General features: G+C 40.3%; 1 protein-coding gene across 8 annotated transcripts in view; it reads right to left on the bottom strand.

Moving 5' to 3' along the window:
* HDGFL1 (HDGF like 1) overlaps positions 1-15,334 on the bottom strand; it is a 267,849-nt gene extending 252,515 nt beyond the window's left edge. For all 8 annotated transcript variants that reach the window (XR_004671850.3, XR_004671852.3, XR_004671853.3 and 5 more), the window contains exons 1-2: positions 14,367-15,334; positions 11,197-11,287 (exon numbers count right to left, since the gene is read on the bottom strand). The gene's annotated coding sequence lies outside the window, so the exon portion shown is untranslated. The remainder of the gene's footprint in view (positions 1-11,196; positions 11,288-14,366) is intronic.
* Between the last annotated feature and the right edge of the window lie 1,435 nt (positions 15,335-16,769).

Genomic DNA, 16,769 nt, shown 5'->3' with positions numbered 1-16,769 from the left:
AACAATGTTGGAGTCCATTTTGAATCACTAGTTCCAAAACAAGCAGAACCCCAGGGAGGCATGGAGTGCAGGGAGGAGGAGGAACAGAAACAAGGGAAATGAGTTGAGAATCTTGCCACCAAAGACAGGTGCAAAGATTTACAAAAATAAGAATAACAGACCCAGCTCTCAAATTTGCTCCTTCTCAGGCTGCTGTTGCCAGTGGCTGTGCCTGTAGTGAGTTAAGCTCACAGAAGCGGTTCTTTTTATTTCATGGAATGTTTGCACTCACCTCCCTAAATGGACCCTGTTCTGAAGCCTCTATTGAACTGTTGTTTACAGTAGCCTCACTTTACATCTATCTCCTCTTCCCCAAAAACCCAGGCATGACAAGGTAGCTTGTAAATGCAAAAGGCTACTGGAGGAGCAATGTTAGTGTTTTCAGAGAAGAAAAGGAGAAAGAATGACTCAAAGCACTGAACAAATATAAAAGGAAAGACTAACAGCAGATTGCAATCAGTACCCTCTTTCCTGTCTGAACAGGCTCATGAACCTGGGGATGTTTACCTTCTTCAGAATGCATAAAGAACCCAGGATCCACTCACCAGGCCCCATCTTTAGCAGGTGCTGAGTCCAGTTCTATCTAAAATGCTTGCAGTCAGGGGAAATGATCTCCAATGGTGATTAAAGCCTCCTTTGAATTTTTATTTTTTAACGTATTGGGTGTTGTGCATTGTTTTGTTTCTCTCCAGCTGTTTCCTCTCTTTACCCATTTTCTGGGACATGGTTCCCCAGTCTGAAGCTGAGCTGGATCTGGGCTACGCATCATGAAGACCTGGTAGAAATAAAAGCTCTTTCAAAGGTGGCAAAACCCTGTTTTTCAGATGGTGTGAAACAGATCTGTATTTTATTATTAATAACAGCACATGCGTGACACCACGTCTTCAAAGGGCTGTGAAAACATTAATTCTTTTGTGATGAAAAAAAAGCAGCAGCAGCAGCATCTTTTTAAAGTGAATCTCCCAGTCTTCTGGAGAGAGGCTAGAAAACATAGTCTTAGCTAGAGATGAATGAATCAAACCCCGGAGGTCTGAGATCTGGGTCTGATTGAGGAGCGCTTTGAAAAAAAAAAAAAAAAAAATCAGGAGTTTTATCTGAGCTAGAGCATGTTCCAAATTCTACACCCTTTCAAACTCACATGGAAGTCTTTCTAAGACAAGCTGTGGTATCTTTGTTCCAGGAATAAAACAAACAGAATAAAAGACAGGAAAGTAGAGCAGAATAAACGTGGCTTTTCTACATTGTTGAAATTTGATCTGAGGTCTCTAGAAGAGAGAATCATTCTCCCCAGTTGGCAAACCTGCCCTTCAACTTCTTTTAATAAGTGATTTCTTTGTCAAAGTCACAATCTTCTATTAAAAGGAGACAATTAATATCCTATTTTGCAGAACCTGGAAATGGAATCCAAAGGCCCAATTTGCCACTGGACTTCCCAAATTAGCCCTTCAGCTTTTCTTTGTTTTCCTTACATTTGAAAGGTTGTTGCTTTGTTTTGGAATTTTTTTTGTCCAATTAAAAAACATATAGGATTTTGTGCTTATACAAAAATATATGTAATGTGTATGTAAGTTATACAGTATAATTTGCAAAGTGAAACCTCTAACTTCTGCCTTGCTTAAGAATTAAAATATTACCAACAACCTGCCAGTAACTGTGTGTTCTTCTCTAGTTCACCCCCTGCCTCCCTGATAAGGGTTGTCATGATCATATATTCCTACAGTGGATTGATAGCATTAATAGCCCTAATTATTGGCCTCCCAAATGTGCTTTGCTCTATACCATTATGGGAACCCCTCCCCCTGATTCCAGGCTTGATAGGGTGACTTGATTTTGCCAGTGGGCTGTAAGCAAATCAGATGCAAGTAGAGCTTTGGAAAGCACACGCATGTTCTTGCGTGCCCCCTGGCAGAATCAGCCTTACTTGTTCTTTCCCTCTGGGCCCTGACCTGAGAACTTGGCCAGGTTAGACAGCTGGATGGTGACAGATACGTGAAGCAGAGTTGTGTCACCCTAAATCATGGTCATCCTTAATCAGCCAACAGCCAAGCCATAAGCATGTGTCAGTCAAAATTAGCAGAACCACCCAGCCAGCCTGTAGCTTCACGGAAGCTGCAGAGAGCCCAGCCAAGATCAGCCAAGCACTGGCAAGATCAGACAGACACAGCTGACTTGGAAGCCAGATCGATAATATAATACACGTTACTTTCTGTAAGCTCCTGAGTTTTGGGGAGGTGGTTTGCAGTATTATTTTAATAATAGATTATTTATACAATTCCCTTCCTCTTTAAAAAAAAATCACAATGTTTGCAGCCCTGAAAAAATATGTTGCTTTGTTTTGCCATTCCATCTCTCTTTTTTTAGTTTTAAAAAATTGTATCACAAGATATACTTTCTTTTGTGACTTGTTTTCTTCACTTACCATTATGTTTCTTTCATCTACCATTATTTTTCTTTCATCTATGTAGTTGCATTTAGTTATAGTAACTGGCTTTTATTATTACATAATCTTTTTGTGAATATAAATTATTTTCTCCAGTCTTCTGTTAATGGACATTTGGCTTTCCTATTGATAGGCATTTGTACTGTTTTCAGTTTGGGGTTATTATAATCAATAAACTCACAGATGTCTTCTAATGCACATTGGCAAGGTTCATTGAAATAAATATACCTATGAGTAGAACAGTAGGACTCTAGAGTATGATAATATTTTAATTTTGAAGCTGGTACCAAATTATTTTCCAAATTGGTAGTAACAATTTGAATATACATCAGTATGTATCTTCTAAGGCCCCCATATGTATCTGCATCAAATCATCAGAAGCAGAGGCAGCACACAGGAGCCCTTGTGGGAGGGTTCAGTGGTTGAGTCTGGAAGACACGTATCACTTATCACCTCTGGTCACATGTCACTGGCTCAAACTCAACTACATGGCCACCTCACTGCAAGTGCAACAGGGAAACATAGTCCAAGAAGAGGAAATGAGCCGGCTACCTCATCAGTCTCTGACATAGCTTGTAATCCTTCAATATGAAAATACGAGTGTCTATTTGATAAGCACACCACAGTCTATACAGCACATCCATGTAAAGTTTCCTATTTCACACTCTCACCAACTGTCTTGGGAAATTAGGTCACTTACCATTACACTCATTTTATAAATGAGGAAACTAGGGCTCAGAGTGGTTAAATGACTTGCCCAAGGTCACAAAGTTAGTAATTTGCTAGAGCCAGAGTATACTCTCAACACTTTTTCCCCAAAGTCTTGTCCTATTTCTAATATAATTAACCTTTTTCCAAATATTCATTCATCCACCAACTGAAATTAATTTTTGTATGAGTACTACATGACTATAGCACTATATTTCCTTCCCAAAACACAAAAATCAACAGAGCAAGGATCCCGCCCTTCGAGTCCCACAATTTTGAGTTTTCTATTTGCTGCCTCCCACTACCTGCCACTTCCACTTGCTCACTTCATGTTTACAGCTCAATCTACTCATGCTAAGTTCACCAATAACTTCCAGTTCAATGGATACAGTGGATATAGTTCAGTCCTCATCTGATTTCAGCACTGTCAAATCATTCCAGATTGTGACCCTTCTCTCTTTGTAATGCTTTTTTCTCTTAATTCTCATCATCCTACACATTCCTGATTTCCCACTCACCTCTCTGGTTAATTCCGTTAAATCATCTTTACTGTCTTATTCTCTTCTAACCAGTCTTTTTATATTGAGATCACCCTAATTCTGCCCGACAAAATTAGATCTTTCAGTAAAGACAACTGAAACATCATCTTGACAAATAAAATAAAATAAAAATATTTTCTATGCTTTACAAAGCCTTACTCTTATCTCTTTTATAACACTGACCACATCCACCGTCTATAAGTAAGTTATCTGGCTCTCACAAGTCTTACCAACTTAACTAAATGCCTTTAAGGCTCAAACCTGGCACGTCTTCTCCTCTCACTCTATCTTCTCATTTTTGGCTATGGAGTATGACAATGTTTTAACTTTGAAGCTAGTGCCGATTATTTTCCAAATTGGTAGTAATAATTTGTACATCCATCAATACATATCTTCCAAGGCCCCCATATACATCTGCATCAAACCATCAGAAGCAGAAGGAATACGTATGAGACCCTGTGGGACAGTTCAATGGCCTTTAAATATGCTATTTCCTCTCCCTGAGGGACCCTCTTGCTGCTTTTTACCTGGCTAATTCATACTCATCTTTCAGATCTCAGTAAAAATCACTTCCCAAGGAAGGCTTCCCTGATTCTGACAAGAGTTCAGGTCTCCGTCCCCATCTCATGTGCATGGATGACACCCTGCACTTCTCCCTCTCAACACTTGTCACAATTGTCGTGCAACATTTAACTGTGAAATTTGTTTCACTTCTCTTCATTCTACTGAAATTTTAGTTTCAAAATTATAAAATCCACATGTATGCATACTCTGTACTACTATATGTTCTTTGCATACAGAAGGACCTAATTGGATATTTATTCAGTGAGATCGTTTTATTAACGAAGAGAAAAAAGTCTCCATGAAATTTTGGATGCTATGTCATGCATGGACTTACAATTGCCTAAAACCATTGGGTTTCTTTGTAACCTAAACTCTCATGCCTAATTATGTGGACCTAAGTACAGAACTATAAATGTATTTATTGCTTTTAAACACCATCTTATTAGATTGAGCCCACTCATTGGATTTAAATTATCTCCCACTTTCATATCATCTGATAAGGTGATAATCAAGTCATTGACAAAAGGGCTGATTAGGACAAAACTAGAGACAGGGCTCTGAAACCTGCCACTTGAAACTACTTTTAATTGTAGGATTACAATCTTTACCATGGAAGTTTTACTTCTTAGTTATATTGTCCTGATCATGGCTGCTGTTTTAAGAAGTCTAAAAACCATATACCCTTACAATGCATATTAAAACCTAATTTCTCTTGTAAGGTCCAAAAAATGTCACTTTATTAATGAATTTTCACCTAATTTCTTTAGACAAAAATACTATCTGCCTTCTTCTCTATGCTTCTCAATTTTGTTCTTTCCATTTTTTTATGAAATAAAAACTGATTGTATTCTATCTTACATTATAGCTTATTGTTTGGGATCTCTTATTAGATTCCCATTACTTTCAATTATTTCAGGGCAACAAGGGCTACACTTTTTGTATTGAAGTTACTATTTTTTTTAGTATCTCCACCATGCCAGGAGCTGTGCCAGGCATTTTATATCCACCATCTCATTTAATTCTTATTTGAGGTATATACCATAATCATTACCATTTCAGTGAAATAACTGTGTTACTTTACAAGAGGTGAAGAAATTGAATCTCGAAGAAGTTGTTTTTATTTATACATATCACCTGGCTTTGGTCCTTGCTCATAGCATATATTAAATGAGTGATTGTCAAATTGAAACATAGAATTGACACTGATGGCCATTTATATGGAATTTTACTCTCCCAAGGATCATGCTCCCAAAATGATACTAATATCTTGGATTAGATGACTAGACTAAATCTGAACTGCTATTCCAGAAATGAAAGTTCCCTAATGCACTATTAATTTTCTCTGTCAAAGAGAGTATGCATTCTATATTGCTGCAGGCAAATAGGGACTTAACAGATGCGTTATTTGGAAAAACACTGTTTCAGGAAACAAAAGTATGCAAATTATGCCTCTTCTGTACACTTCAAGACACATTTTTAAAGAGGTAAACTTTTTCAAGGTGATGTGCTGACATTCTGAAATAATTTCTTCCCCTAGAGTATGCTGACCACAACACAGGCTTTTAAATAGAAGACCAAAGAAGCTAAAATAGTGTTTCATAGCAGTAGTTATTATTCCTACCCAAGATTATTCTTTTCTAAAACTGATCTAGACAAATACACTGTGAGAAAGAGCAGATAATGAGAAATATAAGTGACTCAAATGGGGAAACTGCACAACAAATACATTTCTGCTTGAGAAAGCCACCAGATGCTCTGCTGGGGACTATGTTTTAAATAGAGACCTACACAAGTAAAGCAAATCTAATCCAGTTTCCTTTCATAGGTGAGAAAGTTTAGGCCTAGAGAAGTGGAAATAACTGTTCCAAGTCAAAGAGCAGTTAAATTAGAATGCAGCCTGGAACTCAGCCTCTGGCCTCAGAGCTGCTCCAGCTGCCCCTCTAGTTGCTCCATCTCTGAGTCTCTGTCTCTTGTCTACTTCTTACAAGTTGATATCCACAATTCATTACTTACATATACGACTCCCTAGACATGGCAACCCAGACTTCTGGTGGCAACGTATGCCCTGTTGGCCTGTGCTGTTTATCTCCTGCATGACAATCTCATTTTCCTTGCCAAGATAAAGCCTCCTTCAGGTAGTGGTCCCACTTTACCATCTGTGCTTCCTATATCAGGTTGAGCTAATAACTCTTCCCTCCAGGAAGCCCTGACTAGAAAGAATCTAACAGATGCAACAAAACATAAGGAACTTTGGAATCAGAGATCCTGACTGTCAATCCTGCTTCTGTTTGTACTGTCTTCATACCTGTCACAATTTCTTAAGATTCCTGAGCCTCACTTTCTCCATTTTTAAAACAGGAGACATGATGACTACTGGGCATTGTTGTGATGGGGATTCAATGAGATAATGTATCAGTAGTGTTTATCCCATGGAAGATGATCAGCAATTCATAGAGGTTTGCCATTGTTGTCCTTAGGTTTAGGCTAGAAGTTTCCACTAGATTTTCTGAGTTGTCATTGTTCTGTGGATACTATTAGCAGAATATGTCCTTTCCAGAAGACTGGGAAACAATCTATCGGGAATATACTGGTGAGAGGTGACAGCGTGCTGCCAGCCCTCGCAGCTCTCGCTCACTCTTGGCACCGCCTCAGCCTCGGCGCCCACTCTGGCCGCGCTTGAGGAGCCCTTCAGCCAACTGAAGGGGCTCTGTGGGAGCCCCTTTCTGGGCTGGCCGAGGCCGCCGGCTCCCTCAGCTTTCGGGGAGGTGTGGAGGGAGAGGCGCGGGCAGAAACCAGGGCAGTGCATGGCGCTTGAGGGCCAGCGCGAGTTCCAGGTGGGTGTGGGCTCAGCAGGCAAGCACTCGGAGCAGCCGGTCGGCGGCCCCGCCAGCCCCTGGCAGTGAGGGGCTTAGCACCCAGGCCAGCAGCTGCAGAGGGTGCACCGGGTCCCCCAGCAGTGCCAGCCTGCCGGCACTGCACTCGAATTCTCACAGGGCCTCAGATGCCTCCCGGCGGGGCAGAGCTCAGGACCTGCAGCCCGCCATGCCTAAGCACACCACCCCCCACCACCCCCCACCCCTGCTCCTAGGCGGCCCAAGCCTCCCCCACCAGCCCCGCCCCCTGCTCCACGCCCTGGTCCCATCAACCGCCCAAGGGCTGAGGAGTGTGGGCGCACTGCGTGGGACTGGGAGGCAGCTCCACCTGCGGCCCTGGTGCAGGATCCACTGGGTGAAGCCAACTGGGCTCCTGAGGCTAGTGGGAACTTGGAGAACCTTTATGTCTAGCTAAGGTATTGTAAATACACCAATCAGCACTCTGTATCTAGCTCAAGGTTTGTAAACACACCAATCAGCACCCTGTGTCTAGCTCAGGGTTTGTGGATGCACCAATTTGCACTCTGTATCTAGCTAATCTGGTAGGGACTTGGAGGATATGTCTAGCTAAGGTATTGTGAATACACCAATCAGCACTCTGTGTCTGGCTCAAGGTTTGTAAATGCACCAATCAGTGCTCTGTGTCTAGCTGATCTGGTGGGGACTTGGAGAACCTTTATGTCTAGCTAAGGGATTGTGAATATACCAATCAGCACTCTGTATCTAGCTCAAGGTTTGTAAATGCACCAATCAGCACTCTGTGTCTAGCTCAGGGTTCATAAATACACCAATCAGCACTCTGTATCTAGCTAATCTAGTGGGGACTTGGAGAACTTTTGTGTCTAGCTCAGGGATTGTAAACACACCAATCAGCACCCTGTCAAAACAGACCAATCAGCTCTCTGTAAAACAGACCAATCAGCTCTCTGTAAAATGGACCAATAAGCAGGATGTGGATGGGGCCAAATAAGGGAATAAAAAGCAGGCTGCCAGAGCCAGCAGGGGCAATCCGCTCGGGTCCCCTTCCACACTGTGGAAGCTTTGTTGTTTTGCTCTTTGCAATAAATCTTGCTGCTTCTCACTCTTTGGGTCCACACTGCCTTTATGAGCTGTAACACTCACTGCGAAGGTCTGCAGCTTTACTCCTGAAGCCAGTGAGACCACGAACCCACCAGGAGGAACGAACAACTCCAGATGCGCCGCCTTAAGAGCTGTAACACTCACTGTGAAGGTCTGCAGCTTCAATCCTGAGCCAGCAAGACCACGAACCCACCAGAAGGAAGAAACTCCGAACACATCCGAACATCAGAAGGAACAAACTCCAGACACGCCACCTTTAAGAACTGTTAACACTCACCGCGAGGGTTCGCGGCTTCATTCTTGAAGTCAGTGAGACCAAGAACCCACCAATTCCGGACACACTGGGACCAATATATTCCTCGCAAATTATCTTTGCACAAGCAAAATGATACAAATAGAAGACTTTGAGAAAAATGGAAAAGCATTCTATACATTGTCCCCACAAAGCCATTCTGTTTTTATTGTTTCCTTTATTCCAGTAGGCTAGGTCAAGCTCATATTCAATGATGAGCTTGAGATAATGCTCAAGTGCTTCAACCCCTGTTTTGGAGTTCTCCAGAGAAACAGGACCAATAGAGTGTACAGAGAGGGACAGAGCAGGGAGAGAGATTTATTTTAAGAAACTGGCTCACGTGATTATAGGGTCTGGCAAGTATGAAATTTGTAGAACAGGCCATCTGACTGGAAATTCAGGAAAAAGTTGATGTTTTAGTCTTTAGTCAAAATCTGAAAGCTAGAACTTCAGGCAGGTTTATATGTCATACTCTTGAGGCCGAGTTGCATTTACTTTGGGAAACCTCAGTATTTGCTCTTAAGGCCTTCAATTAACTGAATGAGATCCACCCACATTACTTAAAGTCTTCTGATTTATTAATTTTTTTTCTTTTATTTTGAGACAGGGTCTCACCTTGTGGCCCAGACTAGAGTGCAGTAGTGCAATCATGGCACACTGCAGCCTTGACCTCCTGGGCTCAGGTGATTTTCCCACCTCAGCCTCCTGGGTAGTTGGGACTACACGTGCACGCCACCACAACAAGTGAATATTTTGCTTTTTTTTTTTTTTTTTGCAGAGACGGGGTTTTGCCATGTTGCCCAGGCTGGTGCCAAACTCCTGGGTTCAAGTAATTCACCTTCCTTGGCTTCACAAAGTGCTGAAATAATAGGCATGAGCCACCATGCCCGGCCTAAAGTCTACTGATTTAAAAGTTAAGCAAATCTTAAGAAAAATACTTTCACTACAACATCTAGACTGGTGTTTGACAACTGCACACCACTGACTAGCCAAGTGCAAGTGGATGCGTAAGTTAACCATCACAACTCCCAACTTACAGTGCCTACTAAATGCAAGCAGGTGCAGTAAAGTGAGTGTCTAAAGACATAAAAAGCATGTCCAAGATTTTAGAAAGGAACTTTGAAGCTAAGTGGAATACACTACCATCCACGCATCACTCAATTTGGAATGGGATATCTATGCTTCCTGCACCACCTTCACTAGTATGGAAGGGATAGAGAAAGTGACAAACTTTTTCCCACTTAATCATGCCAGTGTGGACACTGACTTGTCAAGGGTAACTCAGTTCTTCATCCTTGTTGAGTGCCCTGTGGGGATGATTGGAAGCCAAGGTACTCTGCCAGCTGCATGAGGAACATTTACCACTGAGCATTTCCAGGTAATCTTCCTTGATTGTCAGTCAGGAGAAGCAATTCTCCTCCATGTGTGCTATTACTTGGAAAGATAGAGTTAATTGTTGAGTTCCTGGACAAATTATCACAAAACTCAAGTTGGCCAACGGAAAAACATCAACCCCTATGGATGCAAGGAAAAAGATGTTTTGTTGATGCAAAGTTTAGAAAGAACAGTCCACAAAACTGCACTCACTTCTGACAATCAAATGCAAATTCAGGGGCCTCCACAATGACTCTTGGATTTGATAATTAGCTAGAAGGATTCATGGAACTCTCTGAAGGCTGTTATGCTCATGGTTGCAGTTTATTACAGCTAAAGAATACAGATTAAAATCAGCCAAGGGAAAAGGCATATAGGACATAGTCCTGGAAATCAGAAAACATGGAGCTTCTAGTTGTCCTCTCCCCATGGAATTATGAATAGTGTTACTTTCCCGGCATCAATGCGTGACAATGTGCACAGAGCATTTCCAAACAAGGGAGTTCATCCAAGCCTTGGTGTCCAGAGATTTTATTGAGACTCTCTTACACAGGCATGACTGACTGCCCACATGGCTGATTTCAGTCTCCAGCCCTTCCAGAAGTCCAGCAGATATTGCATAACCAAAACCCCTATTCTAAATCACATTGTTATTATCCAGTTGGCCCAAAGCCTGCATGTGACAGAGATACATTTATCAGATAGGATATCCCAAGGATTTAGAGATTACCTCCCATGAGACAAGGGCAAAAGCCAGACTTTCTTTGGGCAAGATTAAATAGTCTTTACAACTCAGCTGGACAGTTGGTTTTGCCTGAGGATGTTCTCCTGTTGTAACTTTATGATAAGGAAATCTATAGCATGGTTATATATGAGATGAGCATTTGTTAAGCAAGCATTTGTTTTGTTCTGGTTCTTCTCTGAAATGCATTTCCAGCATTGTCTCTATTAATCCTCATTGCAGCCCTATGAGGTAGGCATTATTTTTAATGGCATTTTATGGATGAGGAACTGAGGCTTGCCTGTGGTTACAGAGCTAGTGAGTAATGAAGATGGATTATAAACAAGGGCTATATGAGTCCAGAGTCCATGTTCATAGGCACACAGCCTCTTCCATTTGAAATAGATGTCCACAGGCATATGCATAGCCAAAGAAGGCAAGATTGTTGAGTGAAAATTGTCTAGTCCTGCTGTCCTGTTCCATGGTACATGTGACCTCAGAATGTTGCAACATACAACTCTTCTCACTTAAAAATAAATATAAGGCAGAACAACATGAAGACTTACCATGAGCTCATGGTGTCTTGATCAAAGAAGGCTTAGTGACAACAATATTTCAAATGATCTTTTTGTCTGGCATCCTCGAAGTCTGTATACCCTGGGGCACCAAACAATAATAAGGTTCTGAATTAGTGAAAGACATGCCTTTCTTTATAAACAGGATAAGGGCAATTCTAAAAGGGGAGGTAAGAAAGCAGACCTGCTTGGGTCTTCAAACACAAACGCCTTCTCAGAAAGAAAAAGTTACAACAGAAAACACATAGAATGTTCAGAGTCTGAAAATTGTTCCCTTGAAGCTCTCCATGCGAGCATGTTCCCTGGGAATCTTCATGTACCCCAGGATACTTAGTTTGGTAACAACTAGTCTGAATGATCCAATTTCTTAAACCAACTTCTTAAATTTTAGAAAAGCTGCCATGAACCAATGGACCGATAATAATAAATAAATAAACTGGGATAGGAGTCCTGAAAATAGAATGGAAGATATGGAGAATTTAATCTGAAGTCCAAGTGAAGGAGAGAGAGAGAGTGGAATTTTAATTTTTATAATGAATGATGACTGGCAAGATGTGGACCTAGTGGTGCTGTGAGAAACAGGCCCCCCACCAACCTTGGGCAGGGAAAGTGATGTGGTCTAACTTCAGGTAGCACCATGGAGGAGTGGCTCTCAGCACACAACCCTTCTGAGAATGGCAGGGCAAGATCCCCACTGCTGCTAGTGGTATCCAAAACATGATGTTGGTAATAGTAAGAGAAAATGACAAGGCTACAAAATAGACTCCAGTCAGTGAGCAGCATCAGCCAGTCCTACTCACCAAAAGGTGTACTTTTTTTGTTTGTTTGTTTGTTTGTTTGTTTTTGTCACCCAGGCTGGACTACAGTGGCACGATCTCAGCTCACTGCAACCTCCGCCTCCCGATTCAAGCGATTCTTCTGCCTCAGCCTCCCGAGTAGCTGGAATCACAGGATGCCACCTTGCCCGGCTAGTTTTTGTATTTTCAGTAGAGATAGGGTTTCGCCATTTTGGCCAGGCTGGTCTCGAACCCCTGACCTCAAGTGATCCACCCGCCTCAGCCTCCCAAAATGCTGGGATTACAGGCTTGAGCCACCATGTCCAGTCCCAAAAGGTGATCTTAATGGGAAAATGTTTGTGAGTTCCCTTTCTTCTGCCTATGTCTGAGAAAGAAATTCTCGAAAGAAGTAACGAGATCTCAAACTCCTTTCAGAAAGTCAATTGGTGAGCATGAGCCATGGAATTACCATTTGGATCTAGAGTCACTTTTATGACCATATTGTCCTCCCCCTCCTCAGATGGGTGACCATGGAAACATCAGTTACAATTGTGATTTTATGGAAATATTAAAAATGGGTGTTTTCCCATTTTACTACCTTTACATTTTGTAAATGGGTAATTTGAAATTTAACATGTAAAACTACCTGACACAGATAATTTTACCATAATTTGAAAATAAAAAATATTTTTAAAAACTTAACCAAAACACTGTCAGTGCCTCATCGTCCCTACAACTCTAAAATTACCCCAATATTTTATTCTGAGTGGAGCTAAAAAAGGCATCAAAGTCACATCATTGTAACAAGTTGAAAAGTGAAAACTTTAACCAGTTACATCATCCCTATAAAAACAAACAAAAATATTGTGGGTTGGAGGTGCATTTCCTTTTTTTGGTGTTTGTTTATCCTACTGGATAGAAGTCACTTGACTATTTGGTTTTGCATAGCTGTTGTCAGTGCCACTTAATATAGGGTAGTGCCTCAAATTTGGGGGCTTGTATGGTCCAGAGGAAGCAGGTACACTCTCTCCTGGCACTGTTGTATGAGATATTAATAACGTTTTAAACTTTTAGTTTAGAAAAGAAAACGTTCTCCCCATTTCCAGAATGGGAAGCTCTCATATCACAAGGAACAGCAGTACCAGCAGGTACAGCTCAGATAAGGTGGAAAATAAAACCAAAAAGAAAGTGGATTCCCAGCATTTTCTTCAAAGGGAGGGGTGTGTGTTCAGCTTCCTTTTTATTGGCACTTACAATTACCCCTGGACCAAAGCATGTCTATATATTCACAGACGGAGGGGTAAGTCTGGGTAGGGTGAGAGCCTAGGCTTTGAGGTAATGGATAAAGGCATTTGGGGAAGAGGAGGATGAGAGACTGTTTCAGCTTTTAGATGAAATGAAAAAAATCTGCCTTTGTTTCCAACTCCCTGGCCTCCTTTTGCCGTGACCTGGCATAAATAGAAGATTGAACTTGAAAAATAAATAAATAAATGTAAGAAAGCAAGATGGTTTTGTTTCTGCAAATGCCTTGAACAAAGCACGTGTTTCTGTTTAATACTGGATAAGCTCCAACTGATGTCTAGATCCTTGTCAAAATATTTACTTTACTGTGAGATATATTTTTTTTAAGTGGGGTATTATGAAGCCATGCTACAGCTCTGGACTTTAAAGTGACTGCCAGCCTCCTTTGAAAAGCCATTGTTTTACCCTCTTCCCTAGACCCCTGCAAATTAAATCTTAATTTTAAAAACATTATTTTGTTCCTGAAAGTGATCAATCTCAGTACAAAACCAGTAGAAAACTTGATGAAGAATTGAAGGAAATTCACCAAGGCAACTACTAAGATGACAAACACTGAAAAATGATTTTTTTTTTCCCATTGGGATATTTAGCACAACATCCTGATATCATGTAAACAGCAAAAACAAAAAATAACCTGTTGTATTTTAAAGCAATTCTGAACTACTGATTTGAGATCACAAAACCACTATAGAAGGAAGCTCAAAAATAAAAAATGTTACTTTATATTTCCTTGGTCATTTTATTAAACTCTATAGACCTGAATAAGGTAAAATACATATGCCATGAATTATAAATATGTCAACATAATAAATGAACCTGAACTGTTTTATCTTACATCTTTCCTAGAAAATTTAACCACATAAAAGTCACATACTATGATGCAAGAGACTACAGGACAAATATAGAAGCAGAAAAATGTGTCTGGAGATAACATCTATTTTAACTAAAAGATAAAAGAATTTTGTAAAAATAAACTAAAATTAAAGCCTTTGATACTCACTATAAAAAGGATTTGATTTCTCCCTTTTCCATTTTTATAATCCTGTAGATTATTTTTGTCCACCTTCTGGGTAAAATACTCACCCATTTTCCAATGGAGTTCTGGGTCCTGTTTCTTCCGCTAGCATCTTCTGACTTTAGGTTCGTCAGCTCGTTTGCTGCTCAACAAGTCACCTGAAATGTAGTGACTCAGAACAGCAATCGTGATTCTGTGGTGGTATGGCGGGTTCTAGCCACTTTGCTGGCTTCCTGGGGTGGATGGTCTCAGATGATCTCATCCATATTCTGAGGCCTCGGCGAGGCTTCCACAAGGCCAGCCCAGGCTCGTTCGCTTGTGGCGGAATGATTCCCGTCAGAAAGAAATGGCATGCGCAATGCGCAAGCACTTGTCAGGCCTGTGTTTGCACCTCATTTGCTATTATCCCATTGGCCAGAAACAATCATACGACTAAGCTCAACAGTGGTGGGGGTGCAGGGAAAGACTGACTACTTAAAGGGAATAGACATAGACAGTGGGAAGTGAAAACAATGTGGGGGATATTATCCTAATGATCCACCGCTGGAGGCTAGTCAATTAACCCAAGACTCAATCTCTTTTTTTTTTTTTTTTTTTTTGAGATAGAGTTTCGTTCTTGTTGCCCAGGCTGGAGTGCAATGGCGTGATCTCGGCTTACTGCAATCTCTGCCCCCCTGGTTCAAGAGATGCTCCTGTCTCAACCTCTGGGGTAGCTGGGATTACAGACACCCGCCACCATACCTGGCTAATTTTTGTACTTTTAGTAGAGATGGGGTTTCACCATGTTGGCCAGGCTGGTCTCGAACTACAGACCTCAGGTGATCCACCCACCTTGGCCTCACAAAGTGCTGGGATTACAGGCGTGAGCCACCGTGCCCAGCCAAGACTCAATTTCTTAATCTCTAAATTTGAAATAATAATTTATTTGTATTGCTAAAAAAATTGTTTTTACAATTAAGAAAATATAAATAGAAACATTTGAAAAATGTAGAGAACTCTATAATTGTACAAAGTTATTATTAGGACAGAAAACTCTAACCACGTTATTCTATACGGCATTTTTTTTTCTCTAGGCATGATTTTAAGTTTTTACATAATATCTACCAACAAATTGGAAACAAATGGACCTCAACAATTTAACATTTTTATGTATTTTAAAGGCCAAATCATACTTGTTTTACCTGACTATTTAGTGTTTCAGCCAGTCATTTGAGTCATATTCGTCGACTTAGCAGAAAAACCTGATATTGTCTAATTTAACCTTTATAGAACCAAGACTTTATCTACACAATGTTACGATATCTGGGCGATTTAACAAAACTGTTTTTTCTGAGGCAGCCGGATGTTTCATCTAACACTGAAGATTATGAATCTCTACTGACCAACTGAACGGTGTTTTATTTTATTTTTATGAGACGGTGCCACTGCCTGCCTTATAATATCCTTGCTAATTCTAGAATATGCGCTGAGATTAAGATGTCTTTTGCTGAGAAAAGTGACTTTTTCCTGCCACACCCAATGTATCTCCTCTACATTAAATTTTCTCTAGCAAAATAAATGAGTTCTACTTAAAAGAAACCAAGGAGAATAAAGATTTAAAACAGCATTTTTGAGTTACAGTTGCCATGGGAACATTTTTTCTTTCTTTCTATTTTAATCTTTGGGGCATGTGAAATGAGAGCTTACTGGTGTAGTATAGTGGTATTCTATTATCATAGTTACCTGAAATTAGCAAGAGAGGAGCCTGAAAAATCAATGTTTGATTAGTTGCAACAAGAGTTTAGAACTCACAATCATGTTCATAATTTGGTTCCAAAGTTCAAGATAGCAATAAGGATTTTGGCTTGGTTTTCATATTTTGGGTTATAAAAACACTTTTAAAAATTGTACTTATCAAAATGCAGCCAAATTTTAATTTTTTATTGTCCACAATCCTCAGAAAATAGAAGTTCTATAGCAAAATGTGTACCCTGGGCTTTAATATTCTGCACATCTGTAAAACATACATGTATATTAGAGGTATATATCTCCAGTGACTATTCATTAAGGGGCAAATAGTTATCACCTTATCACCAACAATTTATCCAGTGCATAGAATTCATTTATCCCTCAATTTTCTAATCCTTCTTATTCTCCTTTCTTCTTTTTCTCCATTTCCTTCTTTATATACTTCTCCTTTTTTATCTTTTCTTTCCATTTGATTTCCCAATTGTAACACTGGCAGTCACAGGATTTCTTAGCAAATTTGGTAGAATTATTGCAAATTTGTGTTATGTTCTATGATGAATACTTTCAGATAGAAATTAGAATTACTAGAAGAAACGTTGAAAATGGTGGAAAAAAATAAAAGAAAAAATCTTGCATTTATCTTAAGGTAATGTAGCTCTTTATTTGCAACTTTCTACCTTGGCTGAAAGTTTTAGCTATGTATTTGCTAGGCCTCACTCATGGATATGATGCTTAATATTTAA

This window comes from Pan paniscus, chromosome 5 (assembly GCF_029289425.2).
Source record: "Pan paniscus chromosome 5, NHGRI_mPanPan1-v2.0_pri, whole genome shotgun sequence".
In the NCBI taxonomy this organism is placed as follows: Eukaryota; Metazoa; Chordata; class Mammalia; order Primates; family Hominidae; genus Pan; species Pan paniscus.
Note: the sequence above shows the minus strand (reverse complement) of the source record. Positions and strands in the feature narration are given on the sequence as shown.